Genomic DNA, 27,382 nt, shown 5'->3' on the forward strand with positions numbered 1-27,382 from the left:
ACTTTCAATCTTGGATTCTTCACTTTCAATCTGGGAATTCTTCACTTTCAGTCTTGAATTCTTCACTTTCAGTCTTGAATTCTTCACTTTCAGTCTTTAGATGAAGTCATCTCCCTAATGGCAGAAAAAGTGTGAATCAAATAATTAATAGAAGTGCGTGAATTAGTTCTGCACCCCTCTCCCACCCCCCATTTCTGAAACGATTTCTGTCACTAGCTTACTAAGCGTGTGTAGCATCTTGTGTTATGTTCTATCAATCAAGTGTGAAGATGAGTCATATTGAGCAGACCTAACTTCTAATGTGTGACTTTGAATCTGACTTTGAACCATAGTCTTTCTAGAGGATCCCTTTCTGAGTATACAAAATTTAAGTAATGTGTCAACTAAATACTAGTTTTGAAAATGTGTGCCATATGATGTATTTTTGTTCAAAATTCCTGCCAGCCACAGTCCATACATTTATACTTACCAGCTGATGTTGTCTTTAAAAACCAGGTGGCAAAGACTCGTTACAGGACCCAATGACCAGAGCATCACCTATATTAATAAATGTAAAAATTGGAATCATTTGATGAACAATCCTAACATGTTTGCACAATTCTCTACTTGTCATTTCCCTAGAATTCACATATATTGACAATACTCCAATCTAACTTCTATTATTTACCGTCTGAAGTGGCGGTTGATGATGTCTGCTCTGACATTGAGCCCCTCATCTCGGAATGGCCCCTCTAGAACAGGCTCGTCCTCCTCATCTTGGAGGAGGCCTCAGGGTGTCTGGACAGCCTGCAGCATCCCAGCCCGCTCTGCAATATTATGCAGGACGCTGCAGGCTATAACGATCTTTGCCACCTTCCTAGGGCTGTACTGGAGGGCTCCTCCCGACCTATCAAGGCATCTGAATCTCATTTTGAGGAGCCCAAACATCCTCTTGACTACAGCCCTAGTCCGCTTGTGCGCCCTTTTGTAGCGCTCCTGGGCCTCATCAGTAGGGTTACGCAACGGCGTAATGAGCCAAGGCTCATGTAACCAGAATCACCTATAAATTATGAACATAACAAAATGAAAATATTTTATAAAAATTAAAATTATATTTTAAAAAATGTATTTGTTGTACACGAAAATCCAATAACCTAAATTTTTAAAATGAAAAATAATAATCTTTTAAAATATTATTCTCTATCTGCCCATTTCAGCTAAGACATGCTACCTATGCGTATTTTGCATAAACCAGACCTTTGCTAAAATTAAAAAAAAAAAAGTTACATTGCATTTTCGATCTGGCCATTTACGCTAGAACATGCTACATATCTGTTTTGAGCTAAAACTAGACATTTGCGGAAAGAGACAGTGACATGGTTAAATTGCATTCTCTATCTGCCCATTTCAGCTAAGACATGCTACATATCTGTTTGGAGCTAAAACTAGACATTTGTTGAAAGACAATTAAATGGTTACATTGCATCCTAGAGCTGCCCATTTAAGCTAAGACATGCTACATATGCGTATTTCGCATAAACCAGACCTTTGCTAACATAAAATCAAAATGGTTAAATTGCATTCTCTATCTGCCCATTTCAGCTAAGACATGCTACATATCTGTTTTGAGCTAAAACTAGACATTTGCGGAAAGAGACAATGACATGGTTAAATTGCATGCTTTATCTTCCCTATTTCTGCTAAGACATGCTACATATCTGTTTTGAGCTAAAACTAGACATTTGTTGGAAGACAATTAAATGGTTACATTACATCCTAGAGCTGCCCATTTAAGCTAAGACATGCTACATATGCGTATTTCGCATAAACCAGACCTTTGCTAAAATAAAAACAAAATGGTTAAATTGCATTCTCTGGCCTCAATTTATCAAGGTCTGGCGGACCTGATCTGACAGTGCGGATCAGGTCCGCCAGACCTCGCTGAATACGGCGAGCAATACGCTCGCCATATTCAGCATTGCACCAGCAGCTCACATCAGGTTGATTTCCGGCGATGTCTGTCCGCCTACTCAGAGCAGGCGGACAGGTTATGGAGCAGCGGTCTTTGTGACCGCTGCTTCATAACTGCTGTTTCTGGCGAGCCTGCAAGCTCGCCAGAAACACGGGGCATCAAGCTCCATTCGGAGCTTGATAAATATGCCCCTCTATCTGCCCATTTCAGCTAAGATATGCTACATATCTGTTTTGAGCTAAAACTAGACATTTGCGGAAAGAGACAATGACATGGTTAAATTGCATTCTCTATCTGCCCATTTAAGGTAAGACATGATACATATCTGTTTTGAGCTAAAACTAGACATTTGCGGAAAGATAAATAAATGGTTAAATTGCATCCTATAGCTGCACATTACACTAACAACAGTTTAGGACTACAGTGGCAATTGTCTAACTAATTAACCATGTTGTGCACAAATACTCACCGACGAGATACCCAGGGGGAAATTGTCTTTCCTCAAACTGACGCCACAGGGATGACAGAGAGAGGATGCGGGCATGATGACAAGCCACGCCGAAATTCGCACACACCTGCATAATCTGCATCCGTGCGTCACAAACATACTGCACGTTGAGGCTATGGAACTGTTTGCGATTTCAGAAGGGCAAGTCATCAGCTGGAGCACGCAGCGCAATGTGGGTGCAATCTATTGCTCCCAAGACATTGGGCAATTCAGCTATTACAAAGAATTCCCTCTTCAGGTGCCTCCAATCACCATCATTCTGAGGGAATCCTTTTTAATGCTTACTGATACGTACCATGGCATCCAGAAAGTGATCAAACACCACAGAGAATGTACCTTGAGGCAGGCCATGCATGTACATCTCTCCTGATTGAAAACTCGCGGAGGCCAGGACGTATAGACAACTTAGCATCTTAGTGATGCCAGGGACAGCAGTCCTTATTCGTATACATGGCTCCATATGAGGTCTAAGAACATCATAAAGGCCAATGAGCTGTTCGCGATGTACTTGTCATAAACCTCAAAGTCACTCATGTTTTCCAAGATGGGTCTTACCCTGTAGACGCGAGGACCTCTAACCAAACGAGCCCTTCGTCTTTCTTGGAGCCGATGAGCCCGCCTAATTCTATGAACCGCTACATCGGCTACAGCACCACCAGCAGCGTCTATCAGATCGTCATCCATATTTGCCAAGCTTAGCAGCACGAAGCCAAACAGCAGAGCAAACACAACACAAGGAGTAACAAGGTATGCAAAAACACAGAAGCAAATTGATACAATGTCGATCACAAGGGATGCTTTGGCCATGTTGTTTGGGGGATTTATAGTGCAATTAGTCCAATGGTAATGAGTGCGTAATGATTGCTGATTGTATTCACTTGTTTGTTCTTTCAAAGTGGGCGTTTTTTTAGGTGTTTGCTGAAATTTTGTTTTCCTCCAATGAATCCCAATGTGAAAGTGTAAAATGTAACACATACAGTGCATCTTCGTAATGTTTGTTCATATGCGTAATAAATACTTAATAAACGCAATCTTATAGTAAAAAGCACACGTACAGGCTAACATGACAGTGCATAGTTGTGTATAATGGCATAGAATGTGATCGATCAATGTTGCTGCAATCTTGTTTGTAAACGATAAAGTAACAGCTGACATCTCTAGTATTGTGTTATATAAGTGATTAGCGAGATGTCAATATTGTACGCGTCCCATTAATTTTGCAATAATACTGAATAACTTCCGGCTGTCATCTGTAGTATTGTATATATAAGTGATTTGCGAGATGTCAATATTGTACGCGTCCCATTAAAATCGCACTAATAATTCTGAACTTTCGGCTGTCATCTGTAGTATTGTATATATGTGATTGGCGATATGTCAATATTGTACGCATCCCTTTAAACTCGCCATAATAATGATGTTCCAAACTCTTGTTTACGTATATGTTGTATTGTAGTATTGAGTGCTAAAGTTCTGAAAGGGGCGGTACAGTCCTAAAGCTGTAATGTGTATGGTTGAATCTTCTAATGACGTCATCATATTATCAACCTGCCTGTGTAGTTATGAAAACCTCATTGTGTTGTTGTATTTTACTACATTGTTATTGTGTGCTGATTAAAATATAAATGTGTGCTTTGTGGTTGCGTGATGCGTGTTATGTATATATATATGTAAATATACGTATATATATGTTATACGTATATATTGTGATTGTCTCCCACATATGCTGACTTCTATAAAGCAGTATAGCATTGTTGTTCCTTCCCAAAAAGTGACATCTGTAATCTGTTCTAATGATGTTCTTATTGTACATAATTCCTAATGGTTTATTCTGAGTGAATCGTGATGTTAAAGGGACAGTAAATACATATTTTATGTTTCGTGATTCCTAGAGAGAAAGTAATATGTTTATCCCCCATCATATAAATGCACATGTATGAGTGAATGCTGAAAGTAATGTATGTGCATCCATGAATGATCATGTGTTAAGCCTATGTAGATATGCTGTTGCTGCAAACAGTTGAATAAATGAAATTCTATAATAAAGGTAAATGAGAGGAGTTTCCAATTGTCTACTGTTTGTGAATCCTGAAATGTTCCAATTATTTTTCTGTCCGTTTACATCTGATGTAATTGTTGAAAATGTTTGTTACTAGTGATGGTGATTTGTAGTTGATGTAATGTAAAAGTATCAAACAATTTAATGTTGTTGTGAATTTACCATAAGTAAAAGCCATAACTCCATAGGGAAATAGCCATTTCTTGATTTGTCATAGCTGGGGCTAACGCAGGAAAAGATGAGTTAGTTTCAGAATTCTAGCGCTGGTATTTAGAGTTTTTTTGGCTACGCTTTTTGCGTGCGTTAGGGAAATCTGTCTGTCTCGTGCACGAGCATGTCTTCCCCATAGAAGTCAATGGAGGAGAAAAATGTGTGTGTAAATAAAATCCAAGACTGGTTTTGAGTGTAAAGTGAGTGACGTCATGGTCTTGTGTGAAAAAGTAGCTAAATCGTATTTATTTCGTAATCCAAATCTTCTTTGTGTATGTAATGTGGTGTATATTGTTTGTGTGCATCGATGAGAGTATGTGATAATATTATTATTTAGATGTAGTTATATGAGTGTCTGTTCCCGTCTGTCAATGTAAGTCAATAGCAAGATGGATTTGTGTAGTTTTTTTTTCTAACACCCGAGATCTCGTAACTTTGATCCTTTCTAATTTGACGTTAAAATATTAAAAATGAAAAATAAATATAGTGTAGTGTTTGTATGAGTGTAAGTGTACTTTGTGTAATATTTGTTTTGTGATTCGTGGATGTTTATTTTGTCGTTAGATGTTAACTACTGGGTCTGGGTTGTCGGTAATGATTTCAGCGTTAGGAATTTTTTGAGTGTCGGTAAGTAAACTCTAAATATCAGCGGGCGGTAAAAAGCAGCGTTAGGAGCCCTTTAATCTAGGCGTAATTAAATAAATTAACTACAATTACCTCAAATTAAATTAAATAAACTAAACTATAGTACAAAAAAAAACAAACACTAAATTACAGAAAATAAAAAAGAATTACAAGAAGTTTAAACTAATTACATCTAATCTAAGCCCCCTAATAAAATAATAAAGCCCCCCAAAATAAAAAAAATGACCTACCCTATTCTAAATTACCAAGTAACCAGCACTTTTACCAGCCCTTAAAAGTGCTTTTTGCGGGGCATTGCCCCAAAGTAATCAGCTCTTTTACCTGTAAAAAAAAATACATGTTCCGATCAGCCAATCAGATTTTTCTTACCTTAATTCCGATTGGCTGAATCCTATCAGCCAATTGGAATTCAAGGGACGCCATCTTGGATGACGTCCCTTAAAGGAACCTTCATTCGTTGTTCAGTCGTAGGTTGAAGAAGATGGCTCTGCGTCGGCTCCTTGGAAGATGGCTCCGCTCCAGATGGATGAAGATTGAAGACGCCGCCTGGATGAAGACTTCTGCTGGATGAAGTACCTCTTCTGCGCCACTTGGATGATGATTTCGGCCCAGTTGGGTGAAGACGGCTCAAGGTAGGATGATCTTCAGGGGGTTAGTGTTAGGTTTTTTTATAGGGGGTTTGGGTGGGTTAGAGTAGGGGTATGTGGGTGGTGGGTTTTAATGTTGGGGAGGTTGTATTTTTTTTACAGGTAAAAGAGCTGATTACTTTGGGGCAATGCCCCGCAAAAAGCCCTTTTAAGGGCTGGTAAAAGAGCTGGTTACTTGGTAATTTAGAATAGGGTAGGACATTTTTTTATTTTGGGGGGCTTTATTATTTTATTAGGGGGCTTAGATTAGGTGTAATTAGCTTAAACTTCTTGTAATTCTTTTTTATTTTCTGTAATTTAGTGTTTGTTTTTTTGTACTATAGTTTAGTTTATTTAAATTAATTTAATTTTAGGTAATTGTAGTTCATTTATTTAATTAATTTAATGATAGTGTAGTGTTAGGTTTAATTGTAACTTAGGTTAAGATTTATTTTACAGGTAATTTTGTAAGTATTTTACCTAGGTAGTTATTAAATAGTTAATAACTATTTAATAACTATTGTACCTAGTTAAAATAAATACAAAGTTGCCTGTAAAATAAAAATAAATCCTAAAATAGCTACAATATTAGTTATATTGTAGCTATCTTAGGGTTTATTTTATAGGTAAGTATTTATTTTTAAATAGAAATAATTTAGTTAATAATAGTAAGTTTTATTTACATTTATTAAAATAATATTAAAGTTAGGGGGGTGTTAGTGTTAGTGTTAGAGTTAGGTTTAGGGGTTAATAAGTTTTATATAGGTGGCGGCGGTATAGGGGGTCAGGATAGGGGTTAAAAAGTTTACTATAGGTGGCGGGGGTCCAAGAGCATCAGTTTAGGGGTTAAACATTTAATTTAGTTGCAGTGGGGTCCAGGAGCGGCGGTTTAGGGGTTAATGAGTTTAATGTAGGTGGCGGCGGTGTAGTGGGGGGCAGTATAGGGGTTAATAAATGTAATGTAGGTGGCGGTGGGCTCCGGGTGCGGCGGTTTAGGGGTTAAACAATTTATTTAGTTGTGGCGGGGTCCAGAATCCGCAGGATAGGGGTTAACAACTTGTAGTGGGGGGCAGGATAAGGGTTAGTGGGGGGCAGGATAGGGGTTAATAGGTATAATATAGGTGGCAGCAGGGTCTGGGAGCGGCGGTTTAGGGGTTAATACATTTATTATAGTTGCGGCGGGGTCCAGGAGTGGCGGTTTAGGGGGTAATAACTTTATTTAGGTGCGGGGGGCTCCGGGAGCGGCGGTTTAGGGGGTAAAACAGTATAGTTTAGTGTGGGTGCTTAGTGACAGGCTATCAAGAAAGCTGCGAAGAAGCCGATGAGCAGCGAGATCGATGACTATTAGTTAACAACAGTCTGCTGCTCATTGCTCCATACTTGGTGCGCGGCTTCTTGACAGATTTTTTGATAACTTTAGCCAACGTATTCAGGTCCGCGGCGGCGATGTTAGGCGATATTAGGCGAGCGTATTGGGCCGGCGAATGTAGGTAAGTTGACGGCTTCATAACTAGAGGCCTCTATCTGACCATTTAAGCCAAGACATGCTACATATGCGTATTTCGCATAAAGCAGACATTTGCTAAAATAAAAACAAAATGGTTAAATTGCATTCTCTATCTGGCCATTAAAGCTAAGACATGCTACATATCTGTTTGGAGCTAAAACTAGACATTTGCAGAAAGAGACAATAACATGGTTAAATTGCATTCTCTATCTGACCATTTAAGCTAAGACATGCTACATATTTGTTTTGAACTAAAACTAGACATTTGCGGAAATAGACAATGACATGGTTAAATTGCATTCTCTATCTGCACATTTAAGCTAAGACATGCTACATATGCGTATTTCGCATAAACCAGACATTTGCTAAAATAAAAATAAAATGGTTAAATTGCCTTCTCTATCTGGCTATTTAAGCTAAGACATGCTACATATCTGTTTGGAGCTAAAACTAGACATTTGCGGAAAGAGACAATAACATGGTTAAATTGCATTCTCTATATAACTATTTAAGCTAAGACATGCTACATATCTGTTTTGAACTAAAACTAGACATTTGCGGAAATAGACAATGACATGGTTAAATTGCATTCTCTATCTGACCATTTAAGCCAAGACATGCTACATATGCGTATTTCGCATAAAGCAGACATTTGCTAAAATAAAAACAAAATGGTTAAATTGCATTCTCTATCTGGCCATTTAAGCTAAGACATGCTACATATCTGTTTGGAGCTAAAACTAGACATTTGCAGAAAGAGACAATAACATGGTTAAATTGCATTCTCTTTCTGACCATTTAAGCTAAGACATGCTACATATTTGTTTTGAACTAAAACTAGACATTTGCGGAAATAGACAATGACATGGTTAAATTGCATTCTCTATCTGCACATTTAAGCTAAGACATGCTACATATGCGTATTTCGCATAAACCAGACATTTGCTAAAATAAAAAGAAAATGGTTAAATTGCATTCTCTATCTGGCCATTTAAGCTAAGACATGCTACATATGCGTATTTCGCATAAACCAGACATTTGCTGAAGTAAAAACAAAATGGTTAAATTGCATGCTCTATCTGGCCATTTAAGCTAAGAAATGCTACATATCTGTTTTGAACTAAAACTAGACATTTGCGGAAATAGACAATGACATGGTTAAATTGCATTCTCTATCTGCACATTTTTGCTACATATCTGTTTTGAACTAAAACTAGAAATTTGCGGAAATAGACAATGACATGGTTAAATTGCAGTCTCTATCTGACCATTTAAGCCAAGACATTCTACATATGCGTATTTCGCATAATCCAGACATTTGCTAAACTAAAAACAAAATGGTTAAATTGCATTCTCTATCTGGCAATTTAAGCTAAGACATGCTACATATCTGTTTGGAGCTAAAACTAGACATTTGCGGAAAGGCATTTAAATGGTTAAATTGCATCCTATAGCTGCACATTTTGCACATTACACAAACACAACTGTTTTTAAGACTACAGTGGCAATTGTCTAACTAATTAACCATGTTGTGCACAAGTACTCACCAATGAGCCACCCAGGTGGAAACTCTCTGCCCTCAAACTGCCACCACAGGGACGACTGTCTGAGGATGCGGGCATCATGACAAGCACCGCCGAAATTCGCACACACCTGCATAATCCGCATCCGTGCGTCACAAACAAACTGCATGTTGAGACTATGGAAGTGTTTGCGATTTTGGAAGGGCAAGTCATCGGCAGGAGCACGCAGAGCAATGTGGGTGCAATCTATTGCTCCCAAGACATTGAGCATTCGAGCGATAGCAAAGAATTCCCTCTTCAGGCGCCTCCAATCACCATCATTCTGAGGGAATCCTATGTAACGCTTACTGACTCGTACCATGGCGTCCAGAAAGTTGTCAAAAACCACATAGAAAGTACACTGAGCAAGCCCATGCATGTACCCCTCTCCAGATTGAAAACTCCTGGAGGCCAGGACGTGTATGCAACTAAGCATCTTGGTCATGCCAGGGATTGCCGTTTCCATACGTCTATGTGGCTCCATATGAGGGCTAAGAACATCGTAAAGGCCAATGAGCTGTTCGCGATTGAGCCTATACTTGTCATAAACCTCAAAGTCACTCATGTTGTCCAAGGTGGGCCTCACCCTGTGAACATGAGGACCTCAAACCAAACGAGCCCTTTGTCTCTCTTGGAGCCGTCGAGCCCGCCTGATTCTATTCAACGCTACTTTTACAGCAGCACCAGCAGCATCTAACTGAGCATCATCCATATTTGCCAAGCTAAGCAGCACAAAGCCAAACAGCAGAGCAGACACACAAGGAGTAACAAGGTATGCAAAAACACAAAAGTGATTTGATACAATGTTGATCACAAGGGACGCTTTGGCCATGTTGTTTGGGGGATTTATAGTGCAATTAGTCCAATGGTAGTGAGTTTGTAATGATTGCTGATTGTATACACTTGTTTGTATGTGAGCGGCGCAAATGCTTTGAAAGTGGGCGTTTTTTTAAGGTGTTTGCTGAAATTTTGTTTTCCCCCAATGAATCGCAATGTGAAAGTGTAAAATATAACATATACAGTGCATCTTCGTAATGTTTGTTCATATGCGTAATAAATACTTAATAAACGCAATGTTATTGTAAAAAGCACACGTCCACGCTAACATAAATGAAAGTGCATACTTGTGTATAATGGCATAGAATCTGATGGATCAATGTTGCTGCAATATTGTTTGTAAACGATAAAGTAACAGCTGACATCTCTAATATAATATATGTATACAGGGAGTGCAGAATTATTAGGCAAATGAGTATTTTGACCACATCATCCTCTTTATGCATGTTGTCTTACTCCAAGCTGTATAGGCTCGAAAGCCTACTACCAATTAAGCATATTAGGTGATGTGCATCTCTGTAATGAGAAGGGGTGTATTCTAATGACATCAACACCCTATATCAGGTGTGCATAATTATTAGGCAACTTCCTTTCCTTTGGCAAAATGGGTCAAAAGAAGGACTTGACAGGCTCAGAAAAGTCAAAAATATTGAGATATCTTGCAGAGGGATGCAGCACTCTTAAAATTGCAAAGCTTCTGAAGCGTGATCATCGAACAATCAAGCGTTTCATTCAAAATAGTCAACAGGGTCGCAAGAAGCGTGTGGAAAAAACAAGGAGCAAAATAACTGCCCATGAACTGAGAAAAGTCAAGCGTGCAGCTGCCAAGATGCCACTTGCCACCAGTTTGGCCATATTTCAGAGCTGCAACATCACTGGAGTGCCCAAAAGCACAAGGTGTGCAATACTCAGAGACATGGCCAAGGTAAGAAAGGCTGAAAGACGACCACCACTGAACAAGACACACAAGCTGAAACGTCAAGACTGGGCCAAGAAATATCTCAAGACTGATTTTTCTAAGGTTTTATGGACTGATGAAATGAGAGTGAGTCTTGATGGGCCAGATGGATGGGCCCGTGGCTGGATTGGTAAAGAGCAGAGAGCTCCAGTCCGACTCAGACGCCAGCAAGGTGGAGGTGGAGTACTGGTTCGGGCTGGTATCATCAAAGATGAGCTTGTGGGGCCTTTTCGGGTTGAGGATGGAGTCAAGCTCAACTCCCAGTCCTACTGCCAGTTTCTGGAAGACACCTTCTTCAAGCAGTGGTACAGAAAGAAGTCTGCATCCTTCAAGAAAAATATTTTCATGCAGGACAATTCTCCATCACACGCGTCCAAGTATTCCACAGCGTGGCTGGCAAAAAAGGGTATAAAAGAAGAAAATCTAATGACATGGCCTCCTTGTTCACCTGATCTGAACCCCATTGAGAACCTGTGGTCCATCATCAAATGTGAGATTTACAAGGAGGGAAACAGTACACCTCTCTGAACAGTGTCTGGGAGGCTGTGGTTGCTGCTGCACGCAATGTTGATAGTGAACAGATCAAAACACTGACAGAATCCATGGATGGCAGGCTTTTGAGTGTCCTTGCAAAGAAAGGTGGCTATATTGGTCACTGATTTGTTTTTGTTTTGTTTTTGAATGTCAGAAATGTATATTTGTGAATGTTGAGATGTTATATTGGTTTCACTGGTAAAAATAAATAATTGAAATGGGTATATATTTGTTTTTTGTTAAGTTGCCTAATAATTATGCACAGTAATAGTCACCTGCACACACAGATATCCCCCTAAAATAGCTATAACTAAAAACAAACTAAAAACTACTTCCAAAACTATTCAGCTTTGATATTAATGAGTTTTTTGGGTTCATTGAGAACATGGTTGTTGTTCAATAATAAAATTAATCCTCAAAAATACAACTTGCCTAATAATTCTGCACTCCCTGTATATAAGTGATTGGCGAGATGTCAATATTGTACGCGTCCCTTTAAAATCGCAATAATAATGAAGGCTGACATCTCTAGTATTGTATATATAAGTGATTGGCGAGATGTCAATATTGTACGCGTCCCTTTAAAATCTGAATAATAATAATGAAGATCTTTCGGCTGACATCTATAATATTATATATATAAGTGATTTGCGAGATGTCAATATTGTATGCGTCCCATTAAAATCGCAATAATAATGATGTTCCAAACTCTCGTTTACGTATATGTAGTATTGTATTATTGAGTGCTAAACTTCTGAAAGGGGCGGTACAGTCCTAAAGCTGTAATGTGTATGGTTGAAGCTTGTAATGACGTCATCATATTATCAACCTGCCTGTGTAGTTATCAAATCCTCATTGTGTTGTTGTATTTTACTACATTGTTATTGTGTGCTGATTCAAATATAAATGTGTGCTTTGTGGTTGCGTGATGCGTGTTATGTACATATACGTATATATTGTGATTCTCTCCCACATATGCTGACTTATATAAAGCAGTATAGCATTGTTGTTCCTTCCCAAAAAGTGACAGCTGTAATCTGTTCTAATGATGTTCTTATTGTACGTAATTCCTAATGGTATATTCTGAGTGAATCTTGATGTTAAAGGGACAGTAAATACATATTTTATGTTTCATGATTCATAGAGAGAATCCAATGTGTTTTTCACCCATCATATCAATGCACATGTATGAGTAAATGATAAAAGTAATGTATGTGCATCCATTAATGATCATGTGTTAAGCCTATGTAGCTATGCCGTTCATGTAAGCATATGAGTTGAATAAATTAAATGCTATAATAGAGGTAAATGTGAGGTGTTTCCAATTGTCTACTGTTTGTGAATAATGAAATGTTCAAATTATTTTTCTGTCCGTTTAAATATGATGTAATTTTTTAAATATATTTTATTTTTATTTGTTGATGGTGATTTGTAGTTGATGTAATGTAAATTTGTATGACAATTTGATGTTGGAGTGAATTTCACACAAGTAAATGCCATAAGTCCATAGTGAAATAGCCATTTCTTGATCTATTTGTCATAGCGGTACTAACGCAAGAAAGCATGAGTTAGTTTCACAATTTTAACGCTGGCATTACGAGTTTTTTTGTCTATGCTTTTTCCGTGCGTTAGGTAAATCTGGCTGTCGCGTGCACGAGCACGTCTTCCCCATAGAAGTCAATGGAGGTGAAAAATGTGTGTAGAAATAAAATTCAAGACTTGTTTTGAGCATAAAGTTAGTGATGTCATGGTCTTGTGTGAAAAAGTAGCTAAATCGTGTTTATTTCCTAATCAAAATCTGATTTGTGTATGTAATGTGCTGTATATTGTTTGTATGTATCGATTAGTGTATGTATGTGATAATATTAGTAGTTAGATGTATCTATATGAGTGTTTGTTCCCGTCTGTCTATGTAAGTCAATGGAAAATGGTTTTGTGTGGCTTTTTTTCCAAACACCCAAGATCTCGTAACTTTGATCCGTTCTATTTTGACGTGAAAATATAAAATCTTAAAAATAAATATAGTGTAGTGTTTGTATGAGTGTAAGTGTAGTTTGTGTAATGTTTTTTTTGTGTGATTTCGCGGTATATGTTAACTACTGGGTCTGGGGTTGACGTTAATGATTTCAGCGGAGACGGATATTTTTGTGGAGTTAGGGAAACTCGTAATACCAGCGGGCATTAAAAAGCAGCGTTAGGACCAGCTTACGCTGCTTTTTAAGCCTAACGCCAAACTCGTAATCTAGCCGAAAGTTTCTTATCTTTAAAATATATCTACTTTAAGTATATTTCTTTATATACATTTTTAGTAAAACAGGAATCACTTCCAGTTATCAATTTCCCTTGTTCAGTCGTAGGTTGAAGAAGATGGCTCTGCGTCGGCTCCTTGGAAGATGGCTCCGCTCCAGATGGATGAAGATTGAAGACGCCGCCTGGATGAAGACTTCTGCTGGATGAAGGACCTCTTCTGCGCCACTTGGATGAAGATTTCGGCCCAGTTGGGTGAAGACGGCTCAAGGTAGGATGATCTTCAGGGGGTTAGTGTTAGGTTTTTTTATAGGGGGTTTGGGTGGGTTAGAGTAGGGGTATGTGGGTGGTGGGTTTTAATGTTGGGGAGGTTGTATTTTTTTTTACAGGTAAAAGAGCTGATTATTTTGGGGCAATGCCCCGCAAAAAACCCTTTTAAGGGCTGGTAAAAGAGCTGGTTACTTGGTAATTTAGAATAGGGTAGGGCATTTTTTTATTTTGGGGGGCTTTATTATTTTATTAGGGGGCTTAGATTAGGTGTAATTAGTTTAAACTTGTTGTAATTCTTTTTTATTTTCTGTAATTTAGTGTTTGTTTTTTTGTACTATAGTTTAGTTTATTTAAATTAATTTAATTTTAGGTAATTGTAGTTCATTTAGTTAATTAATTTAATGATAGTGTAGTGTTAGGTTTAATTGTAACTTAGGTTAAGATTTATTTTACAGGTAATTTTGTAAGTATTTTACCTAGGTAGTTATTAAATAGTTAATAACTATTTAATAACTATTGTACCTAGTTAAAATAAATACAAAGTTGCCTGTAAAATAAAAATAAATCCTAAAATAGCTACAATATTAGTTATATTGTAGCTATCTTAGGGTTTATTTTATAGGTAAGTATTTATTTTTAAATAGAAATAATTTAGTTAATAATAGTAAGTTTTATTTACATTTATTAAAATAATATTAAATTTAGGGGGGTGTCATGACAAGCACCGCCGAAATTCGCACACACCTGCATAATCCGCATCCGTGCATCACAAACAAACTGCATGTTGAGACTATGGAAGTGTTTGTGATTTTGGAAGGGCAAGTCATCGGCAGGAGCACGCAGAGCAATGTGGGTGCAATCTATTGCTCCCAAGACATTGAGCATTCGAGCGATAGCAAAGAATTCCCTCTTCAGGCGCCTCCAATCACCATCTTTCTGAGGGAATCCTATGTAACGCTTACTGACTCGTACCATGGTGTCCAGAAAGTTGTCAAAAACCACATAGAAAGTACACTGAGCAAGCCCATGCATGTACCCCTCTCCAGATTGAAAACTCCCGGAGGCCAGGACGTGTATGCAACTAAGCATCTTGGTCATACCAGGGATTGCCGTTTCCATACGTCTATGTGGCTCCATATGAGGGCTAAGAACATCGTAAAGGCCAATGAGCTGTTCGCGATTGAGCCTATACTTGTCATAAACCTCAAAGTCACTCATGTTGTCCAAGGTGGGCCTCACCCTGTGAACACGAGGACCTCAAACCAAACGAGCCCTTTGTCTCTCTTGGAGCCGTCGAGCCCGCCTGATTCTATTCAACGCTACTTGTACAGCAGCACCAGCAGCATCTAACTGAGCATCATCCATATTTGCCAAGCTAAGCAGCACAAAGCCAAACAGCAGAGCAGACACACAAGGAGTAACAAGGTATGCAAAAACACAAAAGTGATTTGATACAATGTTGATCACAAGGGACGCTTTGGCCATGTTGTTTGGGGGATTTATAGTGCAATTAGTCCAATGGTAGTGAGTTTGTAATGATTGCTGATTGTATACACTTGTTTGTATGTGAGCGGCGCAAATGCTTTGAAAGTGGGCAGTTTTTTAAGGTGTTTGCTGAAATTTTGTTTTCCCCCAATGAATCGCAATGTGAAAGTGTAAAATATAACATATACAGTGCATCTTCATAATGTTTGTTCATATGCGTAATAAACACTTAATAAACGCAATGTTATTGTAAAAAGCACACGTCCACGCTAACATGAATGAAAGTGCATACTTGTGTATAATGGCATAGAATCTGATGGATCAATGTTGCTGCAATATTGTTTGTAAACGATAAAGTAACAGCTGACATCTCTAATATAATATATGTATATATAAGTGATTGGCGAGATGTCAATATTGTACGCGTCCCTTTAAAATCGCAATAATAATGAAGGCTGACATCTCTAGTATTGTATATATAAGTGATTGGCGAGATGTCAATATTGTACGCGTCCCTTTAAAATCTGAATAATAATGAAGATCTTTCGGCTGACATCTATAATATTATATATATAAGTGATTTGCGAGATGTCAATATTGTATGCGTCCCATTAAAATCGCAATAATAATGATGTTCCAAACTCTCGTTTACGTATATGTAGTATTGTATTATTGAGTGCTAAACTTCTGAAAGGGGCGGTACAGTCCTAAAGCTGTAATGTGTATGGTTGAAGCTTGTAATGACGTCATCATATTATCAACCTGCCTGTGTAGTTATCAAATCCTCATTGTGTTGTTGTATTTTACTACATTGTTATTGTGTGCTGATTCAAATATAAATGTGTGCTTTGTGGTTGCGTTATGCGTGTTATGTACATATACCTATATATTGTGATTCTCTCCCACATATGCTGACTTATATAAAGCTGTATAGCATTGTTGTTCCTTCCCAAAAAGTGACAGCTGTAATCTGTTCTAATGATGTTCTTATTGTACGTAATTCCTAATGGTATATTCTGAGTGAATCTTGATGTTAAAGGGACAGTAAATACATATTTTATGTTTCATGATTCATAGAGAGAATCCAATGTGTTTTTCACCCATCATATCAATGCACATGTATGAGTAAATGATAAAAGTAATGTATGTGCATCCATTAATGATCATGTGTTAAGCCTATGTAGATATGCCGTTCATGTAAGCATATGAGTTGAATAAATTAAATGCTATAATAGAGGTAAATGAGAGGTGTTTCCAATTGTCTACTGTTTGTGAATAATGAAATGTTCAAATTATTTTTCTGTCCGTTTAAATATGATGTAATTTTTTAAATATATTTTATTTTTATTTGTTGATGGTGATTTGTAGTTGATGTAATGTAAATTTGTATAACAATTTGATGTTGGAGTGAATTTCACACAAGTAAATGCCATAAGTCCATAGTGAAATAGCCATTTCTTGATCTATTTGTCATAGCGGTACTAACGCAAGAAAGCATGAGTTAGTTTCACAATTTTAACGCTGGCATTACAAGTTTTCTTGTCTATGCTTTTTCCGTGCGTTAGGTAAATCTGGCTGTCGCGTGCACGAGCACGTCTTCCCCATAGAAGTCAATGGAGGTGAAAAATGTGTGTAGAAATAAAATTCAAGACTTGTTTTGAGCATAAAGTTAGTGATGTCATGGTCTTGTGTGAAAAAGTAGCTAAATCGTGTTTATTTCCTAATCAAAATCTGATTTGTGTATGTAATGTGCTGTATATTGTTTGTATGTATCGATTAGTGTATGTATGTGATAATATTAGTAGTTAGATGTATCTATATGAGTGTTTGTTCCCGTCTGTCTATGTAAGTCAATGGAAAATGGTTTTGTGTGGCTTTTTTTTCCAAACACCCAAGATCTCGTAACTTTGATCCGTTCTATTTTGACGTGAAAATATAAAATCTTAAAAATAAATATAGTGTAGTGTTTGTATGAGTGTAAGTGTAGTTTGTGTAATGTTTTTTTTTTGTGATTTCGCGGTATATGTTAACTACTGGGTCTGGGGTTGACGTTAATGATTTCAGCGGAGACGGATATTTTTGTGGAGTTAGGGAAACTCGTAATACCAGCGGGCATTAAAAAGCAGCGTTAGGACCAGCTTACGCTGCTTTTTAAGCCTAACGCCAAACTCGTAATCTAGCCGAAAGTTTCTTATCTTTAAAATATATCTACTTTAAGTATATTTCTTTATATACATTTTTAGTAAAACAGGAATCACTTCCAGTTATCAATTTCCCTTGTTCTTGTCCGTCTATGACCTTAACTTTTACATCTGCAGAGCTTTTTACCCTTGAAAAAGCTACATATAACTGTCCGTGACTAAAAACTGGCTCTGCCAAATAGATGCCAACTCTTTCTAAAGTTTGTCCCTGAGATTTGTTAATGGTCATAGTGAATGCTAATTTAACTGGGAATTGTCTTCTTCTTAACACAAAAGGAAGTTCAGTATTGCTTGGGGCTAAATCTATTCGGGGCCCCAGGGCAAAGTAATACTGTTGTACAGGTAAGTTTTTCCACTACCACCTGGACCATCAAGGAAATAACACCTTTGTGGTAAACTGTCATTTTCCGATCCAGCAATTATTTCTTCAACCTAACACCTACAAAAAAGCTCAGTTCAGCTCTTAACACAGCCCCATTGTTTCCTATGGGAAAATACATTTATGTCTACACCTAACACCCTAACATGAACCCCCAAATCTAAACACCCCTAATCTTACACTTATTAACCACTCCGACACATCGCCAACACCTGCATTATATTATTAACCCCTAATCTGCCGCTCAGGACACCGCCGCCACCTACACTATACCTATGAACCCCTAATCTGTCCCCCTAACATGGCTGAACCCTACATTATATTTATTAACCCCTAATCTGCCCCCCAACGTCACTGCAACCTAACTACAATTATTAACCCCTAATCTGCCGCCCCCAACGTCGCCGCCACTATAATAAAGTTATTAACCCCTAAACCTAAGTCTAACCCTAACACCCCCTAACTTAAATATAATTACAATAAATCTAAATAAATATTCCTATCATTAAATAAATTATTCCTATTTAAACTAAACACTTATCCATAAAATAAACCCTAAGATAGCTACAATATAACTAATAGTTACATTGTATCTAGCTTAGGGTTTATTTTTATTTTACAGGCAACTTTGTATTTATTTTAACTAGGTACAATAGTTATTAAATAGTTATTAACTATTTAATAACTACCTAGCTAAAATAAAGACAAATTTACCTGTAAAATAAACCCTAACCTAAGTTACAATTACACCTAACACTACACTACAATTATATTAATTACCTAAACTAGCTACAATTAAATACAATTAAATTAAATAAAGTACGAAAAACAACAAACACTAAATTACAGAAAATAAAAAAATTACATTTTTTTTAAACTAATTACACCTAATCTAATCCCCCTAATAAAATAAAAAAGCCCCCACAAAAAAAAAAAAATTCCCTACCCTATACTAAATTACAAATAGCCCTTAAAAGGGCTTTTTGTGGGGCATTGCCCCAAAGTAATCAGCTCTTTTACCTCTTTTATTGTAAAAAAAATACAATACCCCCCCAACATTAAAACCCACCACCCACACACCCAACCCCTTGAAGATCACCCTACCTTGAGACGTCTTCACCCAGCCGGGCCGAAGTCCTCCAAGAAGCCGGGCACAAGTGATCCTCCAGACGGCCAGAAGTCTTCATCTGATCTGGGCAGAAGAGGTCCTCCAGATGGCATCTTCTATCTTCATCCTTCCGGAGCGGGTCCATCTTCAATCCAGCCAACATGGAGCATCCTCTTCCAACAAAGTCCACCAGACGAATGAAGGTTCCTTTAAATGACGTCATCCAAGATGGCGTCCATTGAATTCAGATTGGCTGATAGGATTCTTTCAGCCAATCGTAATTAAGGTAGGAAAAATCCTATTGGCTGATGCAATCAGCCAATAGAATTGAAGTTCAATCTTATTAGCTGATCCAATCAGCCAATAGGATTGAGCTCGCATTCTATTGGCTGTTCCAATCATCCAATAGAATGCAAGCTCAATTCTATTGGCTGATTGCATCAGCCAATAGGATTATTCCTACCTTAATTCCGATTGGCTGATAGAATCCTATCAGCCAATCGGAATTCAAGGGACGCCATCTTGGATTACGTCATTCATCTGGTGGACTTGGTTGGAAGAGGATGCTCCGCGTCGGCTGGATTGAAGATGGACCCGCTCCGTGCCGGAAGGATGAAGATAGAAGATGCCGCCTGGATGAAGACTTCTGCCCCTCTGGAGGACCTCTTCTGCCCAGATCGGATGAAGACTTCTGGCCGTCTGGCGGATCACTTGTGCCCGGCTTCTTGGAGGACTTCGGCCCGGCTGGGTGAAAACGTCTCAAGGTAGGGTGATCTTCAAGGGGTTAGTTTTAGGTTTTATTAAGGGGGGTTTGGGTGGGTTTTAGAGTAGGGTTGGATGTGTGGGTGGTGGGTTTTAATGTTGGGGGGGATATTGTATTTTTTTTTCAGGTTAAAGAGCTGATTACTTTGGGGCAATAACCCGCAAGAGGCCCTTTTAAGGGCTATTTGTAATTTAGTATAGGGTAGGGAATTTTATTTTTTGGGGGGGCTTTTTTATTTTATTAGGGGGATTAGATTAGGTGTAATTAGTTTAAAAATTTGCATTTTGTTTTTTATTTTCTGTAATTTAGAGGGTTTTTTTCGTAATTTAGTTTATTTAATTTAATTGTATTTAATTGTAGTTAGTTTAGGGAATTAATTTAATTATAGTGTAGTGTTAGGTGTAATTGTAACTTAGGTTAGGGTTTATTTTACAGGTAAATTTGTATTTATTTTAGCTAGGTAGTTATTATATAGTTAATAACTATTTAATAACTATTGTACCTTGTTAAAATAAATACAAAGTTGCCTGTAAAATAAAAATAAACCCTGAGATAGCTACAATGTCACTATTAGTTATATTGTAGCTATCTTAGGGTTTATTTTATAGGAAAGTATTTAGTTTTAAATAGGAATAATTTATTTAATTGTAGTAATTTTATTTCTTTTTATTTAAATTATATTTAAGTTAGGGGGTGTTAGGGTTAGGGTTAGACTTAGGTTTAGGGGTTAATAAATTTAGTATAGTGGCGGCAAAGTTGGGGGTGGCAGATTAGGGGTTAATAAATGTAGGTAGGTGTTGGCGATGTTAGGGATGGCAGATTAGGGGTTAATAATATTTAACTAGTGTTTGTGAGGTGGGAGTGCGTGGTTTTGGGGTTTATACATTTATTTAAGTGGTGGCGATGTCCGGTCATCAGATTAGGGGTTAAAAACTTTAGTTAACTGTTTGCAATGTGGGGGGGCCTTGGTTTAGGGGTTAATAGGTTAAAAGGGCTTTTTGCGGGGCATTGCCCCAAAGTAATCAGCTCTTTTACCTGTAAAAAAAATACAATACCCCCCCAACATTAAAACCCACCACCCACACACCCAACCCTACTCTAAAACCCACCCAATCCCCCCTTAATAAAACCTAACACTAACCCCTTGAAGATCACCCTACCTTGAGACGTCTTCACCCAGCCGGGCCGAAGTCCTCCAAGAAGCCGGGCACAAGTGATCCTCCAGACGGCCAGAAGTCTTCATCCGATCTGGGCAGAAGAGGTCCTCCAGAGGGGCAGAAGTCTTCATCCAGACGGCATCTTCTATCTTCATCCTTCCGGAGCGGAGCGGGTCCATCTTCAATCCAGCCAACGCGGAGCATCCTCTTCCAACAAAGTCCACCAGACGAATGAAGGTTCCTTAAAATGACGTCATCCAAGATGGCGTCCCTTGAATTCCGATTGGCTGATAGGATTCTATCAGCCAATCGTAATTAAGGTAGGAAAAATCCTATTGGCTGATGCAATCAGCCAATAGAATTGAAATTCAATCCTATTAGCTGATCCAATCAGCCAATAGGATTGAGCTCGCATTCTATTGGCTGTTCCAATCATCCCATCGAATGCAAGCTCAATTCTATTGGCTGATTGCATCAGCCAATAGGATTATTCCTACTTTAATTCCGATTGGCTGATAGAATCCTATCAGCCAATCGGAATTCAAGGGACGCCATCTTGGATGACGTCATTTAAAGGAACCTTCATTCATCTGGTGGACTTGGTTGGAAGAGGATGCTCCACGTTGGCTGGATTGAATATGGACCTCTGCCCCTCTGGAGGACCTCTTCTGCCCAGATCAGATGAAGACTTCTGGCCGATCACTTGTGCCTGACTTCTTGGAGGACTTCGGCCCGGCTGGGTGAACACGTCTCAAGGTAGGGTGATCTTCAAGGGGTTAGTGTTAGGTTTTATTAAGGGGGGTTTGGGTGGGTTTTAGAGCAGGGTTGGATGTGTGGGTGGTGGGTTTTAATGTTGGGGGGGATATTGTATTTTTTTTTCAGATAAAAGAGCTGATTACTTTGGGCAATGCCCCGCAAGAGGCCCTTTTAAGGGCTATTTGTAATTTAGTATAGGGTAGGGAATTTTATTTTTGGGGGGGGATTTTTTATTTTATTAGGGGGATTAGATTAGGTGTAATTAGTTTAAAAATTTGCATTTTGTTTTTTATTTTCTGTAATTTAGAGGGTTTTTTTTTCATAATTTAGTTTATATAATTTAATTGTATTTAATTGTAGTTAGTTTAGGGAATTAATTTAATTATAGTGTAGTGTTAGGTGTAATTGTAACTTAGGTTAGGGTTTATTTTACAGGTAAATTTGTATTTATTTTAGCTAGGTAGTTATTATATAGTTAATAACTATTTAATAACTATTGTACCTTGTTAAAATAAATACAAAGTTGCCTTTAAAATAAAAATAAACCCTGAGATAGCTACACTGTCACTATTAGTTATATTGTAGCTATCTTAGGGTTTATTTTATAGGAAAGTATTTAATTTTAAATAGGAATAATTTATTTAATTTTAGTAATTTTATTTCATTTTATTTAAATTATATTTAAGTTAGGGGGTGTTAGGGCTAGGGTTAGACTTAGGTTTAGGGGTTAATAAATTTAGTATAGTGGCGGCGAAGTTGGGGGCGGCAGATTAGGGGTTAATAAATGTAGGTAGGTGTTGGCGATGTTAGGGACGGCAGATTAGGGGTTAATAATATTTAACTAGTGTTTGCGAGGTGGGAGTGCGGTGGTTTAGGGATTAATACATTTATTTAAGTGGCGGCGATGTCCGGTCGGCAGATTAGGGGTTAAAAACTTTAGTTAACTGTTTGCGATGTGGGGGGGGGGGCCTTAGTTTAGGGGTTAATAGGTAGTTTATGGATGTTAGTGTACTTTTTAGCACTTTAGTAAAGAGTTTTATGTTACGGCGTTAGCCCATAAAACTCTTAACTCCTGACTTTTAAATGCGGTAGGATTCTGGACAGGAGAGGGTGTACCGCTCACTTTTTTCAAGCAATCGTAATACCGACGTTAGGCAAATCCCATTGAAAAGATAGGATACGCAATTGACGTAAGGGGATTTGCGGTATGCTAAAATCGTGGAAAAACGTGAGCGGTACACCTGTACCTGCCAGACTCGTAATACCAGCGGGCGTTAAAAAGCAGCATTGGGACCCCTCAACACTGCTTTTTAAGACTAACGCAAGACTCGTAATCTAGGCAAAATTGTTTTGGAATTCATCAAAAATGAAAATCTGAAAAAGAAAGAAAAGAAATATTAAAAACATTAGTCAATTAGGTTCTTTAATGAACACAATAATTGAACTACACATATTAGCATCTAAAATTAGACAAAATAATGCATATCAAATTTTAAAAACATAAATTATTCTATTGTATGAGGGACCTAATTGGAAGTAAGATTTCATGTCCCTTCAAATAATATAACTAAATGTAAACTATAAAATGTATCCCTTTATCTGTCTGAATTCTCAAAATCTTAATCCTCTCTAGCACAAAGTAGGGGTAATTTTTCTAAAAAAACATTTTCTAAAATAGGACATGTGTATATTCAGAATTATTTGAACATTATTCCTCCTATAATTCTTAAATAGCATGCATTGTGCAAACTAACCTGGATGTATGGTCTTTGAAGGCAATTCTATTCAAAATATCAGTTTATCTTCATTAGGTGTCCTATTCATCATTTTCAAAATAGAGGATTGTGAAATACCATCTAAAAATAAAAATAACATTATGAAGCATAAGTGTCTCCCATAGGATACATCCTGCATCCTCTTGTTCAAGAGAATTGTGGCCACTTACCATGTGAACGTGTATGTTTTTTAAATTCACAGTTGAAAGACAATGCCACAGACATGATCACATTGGTATTCTTCACTTTCAGTCTGGGATTCTTCACTTTCATTCTGTAGATGAAGTCACCTCCCTAATGGAAATAAAATTGAAAATAAAATCCTTAATAAAAATGTGTGACTTGTTTCTACATTCCCCCCTAACCATTTCTGAAACTAGTTATATCAATAGCTTACTAAGCATATGTAGCATCTTTTGTGTTATGTTCTAGCAATCAAGTGTGAAGCTGAGTCATACATTGTGCATACCTAACCTCTGCTGTATGACTTTGAAGCACATAGTATTGCTAGAGTAACCCTTTCTGACTATCTAAAAATCTAGTAATGTGTACACTAAATACTACATTTTAAATTGTATGCCATATGATGGATCATTGTGCAAAATCCCCGCCCCCAAGTCATATATTGTATATACTTACCATCTGATGTTGTCTTTGAAAATCAGGTGGCAAAGTCATTCCAGGAGCCAATGCCAGAATCATCTGATGTATAAATTACCTATGATAATAAAAATATCAAATTAGATTTTGATCTAATCATTTGTTGAGCAATCCTAAAATGTTTGCAGAATTATCTACTTCTCATTTCCCTAAATTGCACACATATTCGCAATGCTCCTATATAACTTCTAGTATTTACCGTGTGAAGTTGCGGTTGATGATGTTTGCTCTGACATTGAGCCGCTCATCCCGGAATGGCCCATCTAGATCTGGCTCATCCTCCTCATCTTGGAGGAGGTCTCGGAGCTGTGCGGTGCTAACTTGCACGTTATTGTCACCGCTCACTTACCTACAGCGCTGGTATTACAGGTTTTTCTAAACCCGGCGTTAAAAGGCAAGAAGTGAGCGTAGAGCAAAATTGTGCTCCATACCGCACTCCAATACCAGTGCTGCTTAAGTCAGTGGTGAGCTGGTTGTACGTGCTTGTGCGCAATTTCCCCATAGACATTAATGGGGAAAGCCGGCTGAAAAAAAGCCTAACACCTGCAAAAAAGCAGCGTAAAGCTCAGTAACGCAGCCCCATTGATTCCTATGGGGAAACAAAATTTATGTTTACACCTAACACCCTAACATAAACTTATTAACCCCTAATCTGCCGCCCTGACATTGCCAACACCTACATTATATTTATTAACCCCTAATCTGCTGCCCCCAACATCGCTGACACCTACATTATACTTATTAACCCCTAATCTGCTGCCCCCAACATCGCCGACACCTACATTATACTTATTAACCCCTAATCTCCCTCCCCCAATGTCGCCGCAACCTACCTACATTTATTAACCTCTAATCTGCCGCCCCCAACGTCGCCGCCACTATAATAAACATATTAACCCCTAAACCGCCGCACTCCCGCATCACAAACATTAGTTAAATATTATTAACCCCTAATCTGCTACCCCTAACATCACCGCCACCTACCTACAATTATTAACCCCTAATCTGCCACCCCCAACGTCGCCGTCACTATACTATTTTTATTAACCCCTAAACCTAAGTCTAATCCTAACACCCCCTAACTTAAATATAATAAAAATAAATATAAATAAAACCTACAATTAATAACTAATTAATTCCTATTTAAAACTAAATACTTACCTGTAAAATAAACCCCAAGCTAGCTACAATATAACTAATAGGGTTTATAATACCTTAGGGTTTATTTTTATTTTACAGGTAAGTTTGTGTTTATTTTAACTAGGTAGAATAGTTACTAAATAGTTATTAACTATTTACTAACTACCTAACTAAAATAAATACAAATTTACCTGTAAAATAAAACCTAACCTAAGTTACACTAACACCTAACTCTACACTACAATTAAATAAATTACCTAAATTAAATACAATTAAATAAATTAAATACAATTACCAAAATTACAAAAAAACAAACACTAAATTACACAAAATAAAAAACAAATTACAAGATATTTAAACTCATTACACCTAATTAGTCCTATCAAAATAAAAAAGCCCCCCAAAATAAAATAAAAAACCTAGCCTAAACTAAACTACCAATAGCCCTTAAAAAGGGCCTTTTGGGGGGCATTGCCCCAAAGAAATCAGCTCTTTTACCTGAAAAAAAATACAAACACCCCCCAACAGTAAAACCCACCATCCACACAACCAACCCCCCAAATAAAACCCTAACTAAAAAAACCTAAGCTCCCCATTGCCCTGAAAAGGGCATTTGTATGGGCATTGCCCTTAAAAGGGCATTTAGCTCTATTGCAGCCCAAAGCCCTAACCTAAAAATAAAACCCACCCAACAAACCCTTAAAAAACCTAACACTAACCCCCTGAAGATCCACTTACAGTTTTGAAGATCCGACATCCATCCTCAACGAAGCCGGGAGAAGTCCTCATCGAACCGGCAAGAAGTGTGGTGGTTTAGGGGTTAATATGTTTATTATAGTGGCGGCGATGTCGGGAGTGGCAGATTAGGGGTTAATAATTTTCTTTTAGTGTTTGTGATGTGGGAGGGCCTCAGTTTAGGGGTTAATATGTAGTTTATGGGTGTTAGTGTACTTTTTAGCACTTTAGTTATGAGTTTTATGTTACGGCTTTGTAGTGTAAAACTCATAACTACTGACTTTAGAATGCATTACGAATCTTGCAGGATAGGCTGTACCACTCACTTTTTGGCCTAAAAAGAAAAGCTTGTAATACTGGCGCTATGGAAGTACTATTGAAAAAAGACTATACGCAAATTGCGTAAGTTGATTTGCGGTAAGGCCAAAAAAGTGTGCGGTGCCCCTAAATCTGCAAGACTCGCTGTGGTAGTAAAAAAGCAGCGTTATGAGCCTTAACGCTGCTTTTTTACTCATAACGCATGACTCGTAATCTAGCCGAATGCTTTTGTGTACACGAAAATCGCATAAACTATACATTTTCTAAAAGAGAAAGAAATGGTTAAATTGCATCCTAGAGCTGCACATTTATGCTAGGACATGCTACATATCTGTTTGGAGCTAAAACTAGACATTTGCAGAAAGACAATTAAATGGTTAAAGAGCATCCTAGAGCTGCACATTTAAGCTAGGACATGATACATATGCGTTTTTCGCATAAACTAGACATTTTCTAAAAAAGAAAGAAATGGTTAAATTGCATCCTAGAGCTGCACATTTAAGCTAGGACATGCTACATATCTGTTTGGAGCTAAAACTAGACATTTGCAGAAAGGCAATTAATTGGTAAAAGTGCATACTAGAGCTGCACATTTAAGCTAGGACATTGATACATATGCGTTTTTCGCGGTACAGTCCTAATGCTGTAATCTGTATGGTTGAAGCTTAGAATGATGTCATCATATTAGCAACCTGCCTGTCTATTTTGCAAATCTTCATTCTGTTGTTGTATTTTACAACATTCTTATTGTGTGCTGATTAAAAGATAAATGTGTGTTTTGTTGTTGTGTGATGCGTGTTATGTACATCTATGTATGTATTGTGATTCTCTCCTACATATGCTGATTTATATAAAGCAGTATAACATTGTTGTTCCTTCCAAAAAAGCGACAGCTCTAATATTTTCTAATGATATGTTATTATTGTACGTAATTCCTAATGGTATATTATGAGTAAATCGTGATGTTAAAGGGACACTAAATCCATAATTG

This window comes from Bombina bombina, chromosome 9, assembly GCF_027579735.1.
Source record: "Bombina bombina isolate aBomBom1 chromosome 9, aBomBom1.pri, whole genome shotgun sequence".
In the NCBI taxonomy this organism is placed as follows: Eukaryota; Metazoa; Chordata; class Amphibia; order Anura; family Bombinatoridae; genus Bombina; species Bombina bombina.